The sequence below is a fragment of the Colletes latitarsis genome, chromosome 7 (assembly GCF_051014445.1).
Source record: "Colletes latitarsis isolate SP2378_abdomen chromosome 7, iyColLati1, whole genome shotgun sequence".
NCBI lineage: Eukaryota > Metazoa > Arthropoda > Insecta > Hymenoptera > Colletidae > Colletes > Colletes latitarsis.
In genome coordinates this window covers 2,721,592-2,735,989 of record NC_135140.1, presented here as the reverse complement: position 1 = coordinate 2,735,989, position 14,398 = coordinate 2,721,592, and positions in this window count along the sequence as shown.

Sequence of the window (14,398 nt, the reverse complement as noted above, 5' to 3'; positions counted from 1 at the left end):
TTAATAATGAATAATTAGTGATATAGATATACATGGTGTTCGACCACTCTTGGGAAAAATTTTAATGGGAGATTCTAGAGGCCACAATAAGACGAAAATCATGAATACCAATTTGTTGATGAAGGCTTCGTTAAGAAGTTATTAACGTTTAAAGTTCCGCCAATACTGAATTTTTTTCTCGAAAGTGGGTAAGATTTCGGAAGTATGTCTATTCACCGAAAATGATTATAATTGACCCCCGCAACCGAAAATAATTTTTCCAGAACGATTTGAAACTATTCAATTTCGCCGAAAAATTTAGGCACCCCCTTATCTATTTTTCTTAAAAATTCGTTTTTTATTTTTAATAATTTCGTTTGACGTCCTACAGAAAAGTTGTTTAATACTATTTTGTAGGTACCTATGGGCTCTACTTAAACAAAAAGTTTCATTGAAATGTATTCACTATTATAGGAGTTATGGCTGTTTGAAAATTGGACCATTTTTATGGGGTTTTTCTAACATTACAGGGCCAAGGAATAACCTTTCTAATATTTTTATAATTGTTACATATTCTACACTAAAATACGCGGCGTTTGGCTTTTTGAACATTAAAATCGTCCAATCCGTTCAGAAGTTGTGGTGTTTTAAAGATTCGCATGACGGGAAGCATTTTGGCCTGAAATTATATTTTCGGTAAGGAATTTTTTGCACGAAAATGGATAGGATTTCGAGGGTATATCTATTGACCGAAAATGATTATAATTGGTCCCTGCAATCAAAAATACTTTTTTTTGAACGATTTGAAATTTTTTAATTTTGTCGAAAAATTTCACACCTTCTCGAATTTTTTTCTCCAAACTGGGTAGGATTTCCGGTGTATATCTATTCATCAAAAATGATTATAATCGTCCCTTGCAATCGAAAATAATTTTTTTAGAACGATTTGGAAAATTTTTAATTTAATTGTTAAAAACGTTTTAACGAAGCCTCCATCAACAAATTGGTATTTTTAATTATCGTCTTATTTTGGCCTCTAGAATCTCCCATTAAAATTTTTCCCAGGGGTGGCCGAACTCCCTGTATGCGATCTGGTACTTCGTACAATACGAAATACGAAAAAAATTACAAATATAAAATCTTTCTTTATTGTGAAAAAATCAAAATTCCAATTTATCCGTATTTTGTACATGAATGTGTAGTTTCCCTGTACAAATGGAGAAAAAAAAATCATTAATATCCAACGAGAAAAATAAAAAAATGTGCTATTTTTTAACATATTGTTTAAACAAATAAAAGTTTTGCAAATCTCTTTGCACCATCAAATTCGCCGTTTAAAAACATAAATTTCATCCATTTGAAGCACACCCCTATCTCTAATAGTTTCCGAGATATTCAACAAAATATGTTTTGAATCCCCAACTTTGATGGCTGATTTCAAACTCTTAAAGTGAATATTAGCAGCTACAAAAAAATACGTTTCTAATAGATTTATGAGAACTATATAATTGCGAAGTTTCATTAAAATTGGAGATTTACACCTCGGGATGGTCCCTTGTAATTCATCGTGCCCGTTACATTCGCTCATGCAAATAGCATCTGGGCGTGTGCATGAACTTGGGCAACGCACACGGAAAGATTAGTCTGAAAATCCTGACTAAAAAAAGTTGTTAATTAAATATAGCTAAACGGTAGTTTTTATTTAATTTTTAATCAAAAAGACTCCACTTGTTATATGAAATATATCAACAAGAAAATACATTAATATTGAAAAATATTATTATGTAAGAAAACTATTATAATTGAAATTTAATTATGTGAAACGAAAGACTTTATTTAAGATTTTATGATAATTTACTTTAAAATTGAATTAATTTATTTGAAAATTGAAATAATTGAAATTTAATGAATAACATTATTTAAAAAATTCAACAATTCATAATCGATTCTATCGTCAAAGTAAATTTCTAAAAAGATGAAACTAGTATACAATACATGTTACTTTGACTCAAAAATCGATGAGTCGCGAAATGTCTTCTTGCACATAAAATATATTAAATACGATCGATATTTAAGAATTCTATTAATGTTATTAAAATTACTATATAATGTTATAGTAATTAATATTTATATTCTACTCCTTCATACGATTAATATAATGTTTCTCACATTATATCACTTCATATTCTATTCAATCTATAATTCATGTAAAGTTAATAAAAATATTCTATACATTTTATAAAAATTGTTTTATATATTTTCATAAAAATTTTATAATAATCATATTAGGTAATATTTATTTATAACATTAAAAAAGGCGAGTGCAAGAAGACCCTAGCCTGCACTAAGAAAATATGACAATTTGTGTTACTACTCACGGGTATTTTTCATACCCGTGGTCACTTGACTCGTCAAAAATAGCAAGTATACAACTGGTCACCCGTGTTGATTCGGATCTTTCATCCTACAACATGGTATGGGGACCAGAGGAACATAAATGCATGCGACTAACTCAATCGTAGAATGTAAATGCTCGGATGACGATGTTGACCACTTCAAGTCATCAGTGAAGTCAGCATGGTCCTGCTGGTTTCCAGAATGTCACTGTAAGAAGAATGCAAGAAAACAATTAGAATCTGTTGTTAAAATTATAGAGATTTTTAATTAAAAATTTCAAAGTATAAATTTATACTTACGTTGTTCGCTCGTGGTCCACCGCCCGATACCCCCCGGTTACTGCTGCTGGTTTTCAGGATCAGGTTCACAGACTGTAAGAAAACTGTAAGAAAACAATTTGAATCTATTGTTAAAACTGTAAAAATTTTTAATGAAAAATATGAAAGTATTTATACTTACAATGTTCGCTCGTAAAGCACCGCCCAATAGTACTCTTCAGTGATGCACTGACTCTAGTACCGTCAACGGGAAGTTTTAATTTCGAATTAAAAAAATAATCAAATTTATTAGGTATTAAATTGCATTACCGCGACCGAAGATTCAAATCGGCGAACAAATGATTCTATTATCGCGATTCAGAGAACAAGGAGAGCCACGATGCTCTCGAAGTAATTTAAAATTACGTAGGAAACACTGCTTCTATTCTCGCGTTTGCCTAACACCGTGAACGACAACGTGCTTGGGGTCACTTTACCCCGAGAAACAAACTTCTTGCTACGCACAATCACTGAATCTACCGGCCGCATTGCGCGCAGCCAACAAATTTCCTGGAAAAAGAGAGCTGAAAAGAAAGGGACAGAAGACAAGAAATACAACAAGCACACGTGTGCTTTTCCTATCGGTTTTCTTTTTTCTTCTTCTTCTTCTTATTAGAGTTTGTCAACAGAAATACTGCTTTACTTAGTACTGCTGTATAGATTGTCACGTAAAAGGTTAATACCACGAAGGCGAAATATTCTCAATCAATGAAAATTTCAACGATAAAATATTATCTATGAAAATAATTACGTACAAGTAATTATTCAATTTCTAAATATTATATCACTAAGTTTCATAGTTAGAGTTGTAAGCATGGTTATGTTTACTTTATCGAACGTTACAATATCCCGTAATTTTTATAAATATTCCGAAATTTGCAACAATTAAAGTTCGTTGGTTATTTATGCTTGAATAGCATATTCCAACTCCGCAATTACTACGTTTACTGAAACTTGTATCGAAATATACAGGGTGTTCGGCCACCCCTAGGAAAGATTTTAATGAGGCATTCTAGAGACCAAAATAAGACGAAAATCAAGAATACCAATTTGTTGATGGAGGCTTCGTTAAAAAGTTATTAACATTTAAAGTTCCGTCTGTACTGAATTTTTTTCTCGAAAACGCGCAAGATTTCGGGGGTATGTCTATTCACCAAAAATGATTGTAATTGACCCCCGAAACCAAAAAAAATTTTTCCAAAACGATTTGAAATTTTTTTTTTCGTTGAGGAAAGACACCTAATTAGATTTTCGGGAAGGAAATTTTTTCTCGAAAATGCGTAGGATTTCGGAGATATGTGTAATGACCAAAAATGATCGCAATTGACCCCCGTAACTGAAAATAATTTTTTTAGAATGGTTTGAAAAATTTTTTTTCGCTAAAAAATTTCAGCACATATCCGATTTTTTTTCTCGAAAGTGGATAAGATTTTGGAGGTACATGTATTCACCAAAAATGATTGTAATTGACCCCCGAAACCGAAAATAATTTTTCCAAAACGATTTGAAATTTTTGAATTTAATTGTTAATAACTTTTTAACGAAGCCTCCATCAACAAATTGGTATTCTTGATTTTCGTCTTATTTTGGCCTCTAGAATCCCTCATTAAAATTTTTCCCAGGTGTGGCCGAACACCCTGTATATGGAAATTGCAATTACAAAAATTCATAAAGAGATATAAATAATCAATTAAATTAATATCACTCGGAAATATTCAATCGCGATCAGAATACAGTTAAATATAAATTATTCCAATTTATCGTTGATATCTACCGACGCCATTTCTGTATACTTCGATATATATCGAAGCGGATAAAAAGTTTGTTAATGATATTCATATTTTATCTTAACAATGACCGATTAGAAAATTATGATCATGCTTGCCATGAATAATTTAATAATGAAATAAAAATATATAAATATTAATATGCCCGTTAAGTTTTGTTATAATTGTTTAAACGTTACCAATATTTCCTCCAAAATTTGTCGAGTGGCCTGCCATCTGTTATGGTGTCGTTTACGCACCAATAAAAGTTTCCATGGCGTCGAATTTCAATTAGGGACTGCAACAGAAATAAAATACAAATTAAATGATAATTAAACAATAATTGATAATAATTAGGAAATATCAAAAGGTTAGAAATACGTACTTCGTTGGTCGCGATACGCCGACACGTCTTGTATTTCGAAAAGGAATTTCTTGATTTCGAATTCCAATAAGAGACTGTAACAGAAACGAAATAAAGATCCATTAAAGTACATAAACGATTATTATAATTAAGTAATGATTAAATCGAAACCGTATTGCAAGAGATCGTAATGAAAACGCGAGTAGTAATAATGGAAGAATAAACAGGTTAGAATTACGCACCTCGGTCGCGAAACGCCGATACGTCCTGACGCGTGTTCCTAAGTTAATTTTCAAAGTACGACTGATGGCTCCTCGTTGTGCTCGGTAACGCTCGTGAATTAGTTGGCGGGGTGGGGGAAAGGCCGATGTCTCGCGAAGCTTGTTATTCGAAAAGGAATAGAGATGCCTCAGGTAGAAACTGCGGATACGCGACTTCCTAGAATAACGTAAATACCTTGACTTTAGAATTATACATATTGATGGATGGCGATATAATTTACAAATTAAATATAACTTACACTTTTGTCGATTTATAATAGCAGATGACAAGATTCTTGAATTTGTTAACATTATTCACTTCGATGATTACATGCAAATTACTTACAACTTTAATCAAAGAATCGCGAATAATTCGTACTTCTCAACTCATATGCATTTACACACAACTAGCCTGTTTGCCTATCACACTAATTCAGTGAGTTTCTCAACTGACCACCATCCATGAGAAGAGGCCGCTAAAATCACCTCCGAATTTTCAGGTCGGTATGGCAGACAGATTAGGCCACGAAAGTCCATAAGGTGAAAGCACAGACGAGGTATATGAGTAGACTTTTCACCATATGGACTTTCGCGGCCGAATCTGGCTACCATACCGACCTCAACATTCGGAGGTGATTTTAGCGGCCTCTTCTCATGGATGGCGGTCAATTGAGAAAATATTCACTGAATTAGTATTGATGGGCAGATAGGTGTAGTGTGTACGTAAATACGTGTGAGTTGACTATGGGAGGGACTGAAAAAAGTAATCCAGCATTATCAGGCGGTAAGCCTGTTCCCAAAGGAAACTGCTCCTCCACTTACACACACTAAAATGCATAACCACCTTGTATATGAGTTCTGGCGCTTCGTATAGTTTCGGGGATTTTGAGAAAGGCAGTGAATGTGAGTCTTTCCCCTTCTTGCTCTCAACACAGAAATCTCAGAAACACAAATCTCGACTGCCCAGGCATTTTTTTCTTTCCGACCTATGTAGGCGTATACAAGCGAAGTACCACCACCGACGAGGTATACGAGTAGACCTATCACCACCGACGAGGTATACGAGTAGACCTATCACCTAATGTATTTTTTCGGCCCGATTCTCTGGGGCTCTAGAGCCTCATTACCATTTCCGTGTCACTCGCAACGTTACCAACAGATTTCGAAATGAACAAAAGAGAAAGTGAGACAGAAAATGAAATTTCAGAAATTGTATTATTTTTTAACGAAATGAAAGCTGTACGGTCCATAATTGGACATTAATCGATTAATTTCATTGGAGTAATCAATCGATTAAGGTTATTTAAAAATTTCAAGATTATTAAAATACCTAAGAATGTATCTCATTGAGACGTACACCGCAAATCTTCTATTTTTTATTTTAAATTGTAATTCATCATTTATTTAAAAAATAACTCGGCAAAAACGTATTTGCGACTCGAAATCAGTATTATCAAACCGCGCATCGGGGGCCCCAGGAACTCCTCATTCCACTTTCGCACACTATGCCCAATTGCGTATACGTGAGCTCGTAGAGTTTCGGAAGAAGCGAGAAGAACAGCCTGATACTCGCTTTCCTTCTCGCTCTTGCATCGCTGACGTCGCTTACATTTTTCGAAAGCAGGCCTAGCATCTCCAATCGCCACACGTTCGAATCGTCAGTAAACGGCAAAAGCCATCGTGACTGACAGACCTTACATTTCTCGAAATCGGACCTGAACGCTTTTTGAAGATTTATTGACTTTCCATGGCGAAGCGATCATGCACTATATACAGGGTGTTTGGCCACTCCTGGGAAAAATTTTAATAGAGGATTCTAGAGGTCAAAATAAGACGAAAATCAAGAATACCAATTTGTTAATGGAGGCTTCGTTAAAAAGTTATTAACAATTAAATTCAAAAATTTCAAATCGTTCTGGAAAAATTATTTTCGGCTGTGGGGGTCAATTACAATCATTTTTGGTGAATACACATGTCTTCGATATCCTATCCACTTTCGAGAAAAAAAATCGGATAGATGCTGAAATTTTTCGGCGAAAGAAAGACTTTTGAATCGTCTTGGAAAAATTATTTTTAGTTGCAGGGGTCAATTGCAAGCATTTTTGGTCAACAGACATACCCCCGAAATCCTACTCAGTTTCGAGAAAAAAATTCCTTAACGAAAATCTAATTTCTGACTAGAAATGTCTGCCCGAATTTTCATGCGAATCTTTAAAACGTCATAACTTCTGAACGGATTGGACGATTTTAATGTTTAAAAAAGCAAACTACGGGTATTTTGATGGAGAATATGTACAAATCGCAAAAATATTCGAAAAGTTGGTTCTTGACCCCGCAAAATGAGAAAAACCCCATAAAAATGGTCCAATTTTCAAACAGCCATAACTCCTACAATTGTGAATATATTTCAATGAAACTTTTTTCTGAAATAGAGCTCATGGATACCTACAAAAAAGTATTAGACAACTTTTCTGTAGGGCGTCAAACAAAAATACTAAAAATGAAAAAGGAATTTTTAAGAAAAATCGATAGGGGGTAGGTGCCTAAATTTTTCGACGAAAAAAAAAAATTTCAAATCGTTCTGAAAAAATTATTGTCGGTTCCGGGGGTCAATTGCAATCATTTTTAGTGAATACACATACCCCCGAAATCTTGCGCATTTTTGAGAAAAAAATTCAGTACTGTCGGAACTTTAAATGTTAATAACTGTTTAACGAAGCCTTCATCAATAAATTGATATTCTTGATTTTCGTCTTATTTTGGCCTCTAGAATCCACCATTAAAATTTTTCACAGGGGTGGCCGAACACCCTGTATACATATAAAGTTGTATAGCTTTCGCCGTATACCTACTTTTTAATCATATGGGAAAATTTTAAAATATAAAAAAATGTAAGAATACTGTAGAATTTTTGCAATGGAGAATTATTGAAGGAAAATGAATTGATTATATCCATATGTATATATCGGACACATCCCTCGCAAACACGCTGCAAACAATGAGAAGAAAAATGCCAACCTGTCTTTTTTAAAAACCCTGCAATTGATCTTTGGCTTGCAACTCGTCCTCTTTATTTAGCAATTATTATAAACGTAGACTCATTAAAATTCGTAGAAGTAACAAAGTCATAGTCATTTAAAGGGAAGAGTACCCAGCGGTTAATAATCATATCAGAAATTTTAAATGCGTTTTTCTTGAAACCATTTTTTTGAAACTGGCTGACATAATATCACAAATTCAAATTGATTAATGGATTTGAAATTTATAGAGACATGCTTGTAAATATAAATTAATTGAAAATAAAACAAGTTAATCTACATTCAAAGAAGAAAGGCTTGATGATGAATGGAGAAGACTGAAGATGATTTTTCAAGTGTTTGAAATAAATTGTACATAAAACAGTTAACTACAATTTATCCCTATCTTCTGCAATATAGAAAAATTTTATATTGTATATTTAATTTTTATTTTGATTTTAATTTCAAGCTTTAGCCTGTGAGTGACTATGTTGGGCAAATAAAACGCACGCTGTTGCTGGGGGTCGTGTCTTTTTATTTCATACGGAACCTCGCGGCTCTCTCCGTTATCCAACTAACGCGTTTCGCGTTTTCGATCGCCTCGCTCGCGTTTCTGGAAAACAAAAACCGATCTCCTATTTCGGGGGAACGTCCATGCGTCGCCGTCCAACCATTGTTGCCGTGGCGAAATCGACTTTTTCACCTTCGCCTTCGAAAAAGATTAAGTAAAAGAGTTTCCTTCATTGAAAGAAGAAAAATTTTCCAGTCTTTTATTTTAATATGATTGATTTTAACGAATCAGCGTTTTTTTAAATTGCTAAACAAAGAGGACAAATAGGAAAGTATTTCCAAATTTTTTCAGATTTAAAAATTTAAAATTACATTGAAATTCATTCGGTTGTTTAGATTCAATCGTATAAATAGTATAAATATATGAACGCACGTCCATAAGCATAGTAAAAAAATGTCTTTTTTTTCATAGTTAAAATATGATTAGGGAGTCTTGAAACGTGTATTTCCGTAAAAAAAAATTTTGAAATTTTGAAATTTTGAAATGTTTTTTACATTATGGTATTTTGCTTATATGCGCATACATAGGTCGGAAAGTAAAAAATGCCTGGGCAGTCGAGATTCGATATCGCATGCCAGTGATGCTAGGTCGAATTTCAGTTGTGTTCAGAGCAAGAAGGGTAGACTCACATTCGCCGCCTTTCTCGAATCCCCGAAGCTATACGAAACGCCAGAACTCATATAAAAGGTGGCTGTGCATTGTGTGTGTAAGTGGAGGGGCAGTTTCCTTTGGCCACAGGCTTGCCGTCTGATAATACTGCACTGCCAACTCACATGTATTTACGCACACACTACAGCTTTCTGTCCATCAATACTAATTCAGTGAATAGTTTCTCAACTGACTGCCATCCATGAGAAGAGGCCGCTAAAATCACCTCCGAATTTTCAGGTCGGTATGGCAGTCAGATTCGGCCGCGAAAGTCCATAAGGTGATTGGTCTACTTGTATACCTCGTCTGTGGTACCACAATGAAAAAAAGAATTTCAAAAATTTTGTTTACATATACACGGGAATCGTGACCGAGTTTCTCCGTTTCGGACAAACACGATATTTAAACATAGGTGTTTCAAAAAGGGTAATTATATTTAAAAAAATAAAGGTGACCTTGATTTCTTTAAAAAAATGACATAGAAACAAAAATATTTTTGGCATCGTGTGAATTCCATTGTACCATTCAAATCTGTCCTCAAGACATTTAATGTATCTTTAGAAACAACAAAGGTATTTGAGGTGCAAATATCAGATAACTCACGCTATATATTTGAGATAATCCATAAACTAGTCAATATCAGATATCACGAGCCACGAACTGTCAGTGGGGAGAACCATATATATACCCTTGTAATTCCATTTCAACCTTATCATAATTTTGAATCTAATCTTGTAACGTATTTATCCTATATTTACGTACATAAGTTAGTGTAATCCAATTAATTTGTTTTCCTCCGCGATCAAGAAACAAATCTACAAACAGTTCATCACCAGCTTTCACAAAGGTAAGTGTTTTTCGGAGAGGAAAATTGATTTTTTACAGACTGGTCTCTGTTAGATCATTTTTGAGGGATAAGCTTTGCCACCAACCAATCATAAATACATAAACCCAAATAAATACAAAATACCACCAAATCATATTTATTTCATAAGTAACTTAACAAGTCAAATTAACACAATGAACAAAACCACCTTAACACGCAGCGCGGCCATATTCGACGTCCCCTCTTTTTTTCGCCACGCCCTCCCTCCACTCCTGCACACTATTCGTACGCATGCACACTCTCTTACCGTACGATTACTTCTCTACAGTCTCGATATTTCTTTATTCTCGCTTCGATTATAGAATACAGCTCGTTCGCTTTGCTCGATGGTAGACTGAGTTCTCCTAACTCGATTTAGTCTTCACTGCATCGCAGACCATCGCGTCCCTTTATTAGGTAGTCATGTTCCTTCCTGAACGAATCACGAAAAATAAAGTGGGCGTTTTCGAAATAAAACTTATTCCTTTATTTCGTCCGTGCCAGGCAATGGTCGCTACAAGAATGATTCTTTCTAGTCTGAGGCGAATGCCTTCGCCAGGGTGGCTGTTTGTTTCTTTATGATACCCCTGCTCTCAAGGAAAAGTTCCTTGAGAGGGGTCGTGCGTTGACAAAACGCATGTAGCTCGACTTAAGCTGCGTCTCCACAGCGCGGCACAAGTCGGCACGGCCCACAGTGCACAGTGGTCCCAAATGCCGAAAAGATGGCCAAAATATGAAGGAGTTCTTCGATTTAGCTAAAAATTTGTAGATAGCTGTTATCGAGGTCGCTGATTATGAATCAAAAGTCACAATTAGAAAAAACAAAATGGCGTCTCCAATAGAGCTCACGCATATGCGAAGGAAATGTAGGAATCACGTGAAATTTGATACATAGGTGTTATCGAGGTCGCTGATTACGAATCAAAAGTCATAATTGGAAAAAACAAAATGGCGTCTCCAATAGAGCTCACGCGTATGCGAAGGAAATGTAGGAATCGCGTGAAAATTACAATACATAATTATACATAAGTTATAATATATTTAAAACACACTGTTCAAGAATTAAAGCAAAGGTCTTAAGATTATTGATTGTACGCTATTTTTTGCTCGCTCTGTATTGGTTTGCTATACAGGGTGTTCGGCCACCTCTGGGAAAAATTCTAATGGGAGATTCCAGAGGCAAAAATAAAACGAAAATCAAGAATACAAATTTGTTGATGGAGACTTCGTTAAAAAGTTATTAGCGTTTAAAGTACCGCCCGTACTGAATTTTTTTCTAGAAAATAGGTAGGATTTCAAGGGTATGTGTATTGACCAAAAATTATTGTAAATGACGCCCGCAACCAAAAATAATTTTTTCAGAATGATTTGAAATTTTTTAAATTAATTTGTTAATAACATTTTAATGAAACCTAAGTTAAGAAATTGATACTCTTCATTTTCGTCTTGTTTTGGCCTCTAGAAGCTCCTATTAAAATTTTTACCAGGGGTTGCCGAACACTCTGTATAAGTAAAAAATCTACATGAAAACGAAAGAAAGAGAAAACGAAAGGTAATACCGCACAGATATTTCGTGACCGTCATAAAGTAAGGCAGTTATAAGGTACAATTTACAACTTGCAGCAGGGCCTTCGTATTTTTTGATTCTTAGTGCTTTTACATGACAAATGCGAAAAAATGTTTTAGTTAGGAATTCTCAAATTTTATTAATTGTTTTCTAAATAAATAATTTTTCATCTAATTAGTTTAATATAGATTTATAGTCAATAATGAGCTAGATCAACTGGTTCATTAAAAAATATACAATTTTTAATAATAAAAAGTTATTTATGCATTAGTTTCAAGATTTATTAAACCTAATAATAAGTCCACCCAAAATTATACATTATTTATTTGAAAAAATTTGTTGCATCTGCCACAGTTTCCAAGAAAAAACCGCTTGATTTAGTAACGCGGCCACCCTGCATTATAAAATAGGGCTGTACGATCAAAAGGGGCAAAAAGTGGCAGCTAATTTTTGCAAATTCTATAAAATCAAAGTATCAAATACAAGTCTGAAGTGGAATTGTACCGTAATATTGTGGGATATGCAACTTTTTGCTTACATGTTTGCGATGCATGCATGAAATTTCACGTTCTATTTTCAGTAATAAATATACTGGTTTACAAACTTACTGGATAACAATTTTCAATATATGACTACTCAGAAATGTTGTATCTACTTCCAGGAACAGCATCCATTTTGCAGAATTGATATTGATGTCTTCTAAAAAAACTTATTCACTTTTCACTTGGTCGCACGTATTCACGCTTACGCTTTCGCCAAACGACTGACTAAAGAAGCCGAAGTTTGGATCGCAATTGCCATCTAGCTATAAAAATATGACACATTTCATTTTCCCTACCCTAAAGGGACATCATTAAACTAACGATTCCGACAGGTCAAACCTCCGTAGCGAAAAATTATTTATTGGGGTTTTGGCCACAATTTCACGATTTGGGACCACTGTGCAGTGGTCCGGATTGACTTTAGTGACATATTCGTGTAACTTTACAACTATAGAAAATATCGACATGAAACTTGAACTGTACATTGAAGGGATATTAAGTAACATGTAGTCGAAAGAAAAATTATCAAACAATAATTTATTATATTACAGATATAATTTAAAATAATGTGTACAATATACAGGGTGTAAAAAAAAATTTTAATGGGAGATTCTAGAGATCAAAATAAGACGAAAATTAAGAATACCACTTTGTTGATGGAGGCTTTGTTAAAAAGTTATTAACGTTTAAAGTTTCGCCCGTACTGAATTTTTTTCTCGAAAATGCGCCAGATTTCGAGGGTATGTCTATTCACCAAAAATGATTGTAATTAACCCCTGCAACCGAAAATAATTTTTTCAGAACGATTTGAAACTTCAATTCCGCCGAAAAATTTAGGCACCTACCCTTGTTGATTTTTCTTAAAAATTCGTTTTTATTTTTATTGGAAATAGGTGGTGGAATAAAAAAAACAATTCACTTTATATAACTTTTACTTAGCTTTTACTAAACACGTGGAAGGCACGTCTTCACGCTTTCAAAGGAACGTACAGAATGAATAGGTCAGTGACGAAAAATTCGTCCCGTACCCTCAGACCCAATCGGTCCTATACTTTGTCTAAACAAGCCAAGGAAGGGACACAGCTGCACCCTCTTGACTTGTATTTCGAAACATACGCGTCGATGGTTTTTGTCACATGGACCGTTTATTTTGAAAGTGGTGTAAGTCCTTTTTTTTAAAAAAATGAGATATGATGTGATTTATGCTTAATTTAGTGTAAACTTTTTGTTTATAACTAGTTAGTATTTAATATCTTAAAAAATGCTAATGCTTTGTTCAATTTAAAATTTGCCAGTAAAAGAATTTACGTAACCATTGATTATGAAAGTGGTGTAAGTCCAATTTCCATACTTATGTTATTGCATATAGTGATACGTGTACTGGGCAAAATTGAAATTTACAAATGGCGTTGATGTGGTTGAGGGTTGTCCAGTCTTTGGAAAATAACATTGAGGTAATTGATCATAAATTTTTACTCTCCGGACATTCGTATCTTCCAAACGATGCAGATTTTGGTATCATAGAAATGGCATTACGAAAAAAGAATTTCCTGGACACACCACAGGATTATTATGACGTTATAAACCAATGTAGGCGACATAATAAATTTATTTTACACGAAATGAAACGAGAGAATTTCGTTTCTATAAAAAATCTACAAAACGCAATTAAAAAACAGATAAGAAGAAACACTAATGGAGGAAAAGTAAATTGGTTGCAAATATGTTGAATGAGATTCTGCAAAACTGCACCGTATACTATTTCATATAAAACATCAATGGAGGACACAGAATTGAAGACTCTAAATTTATCACCTACATGTCGGGGAAGACCGCTAAAATTTGAAAAAATCGCCCTGGCGCCTTTGTATCACGATACCAAGCCTATTACATACGAAAAATATAAGGATATGCAGCAGCTATTACCTTATATACCTCCTGTGCATCATGAATATTTCAAAACACTGCCACATGAAGAGCATAAATAATTAATAATACCAATATCTTGTGTTAAGTTTAACAATATATAAATATAATTAACGTTCAAAATAAAAAATGCTAATCCTACTTTATTTCTTGTTATTATTTATAAACAAAATTGGATT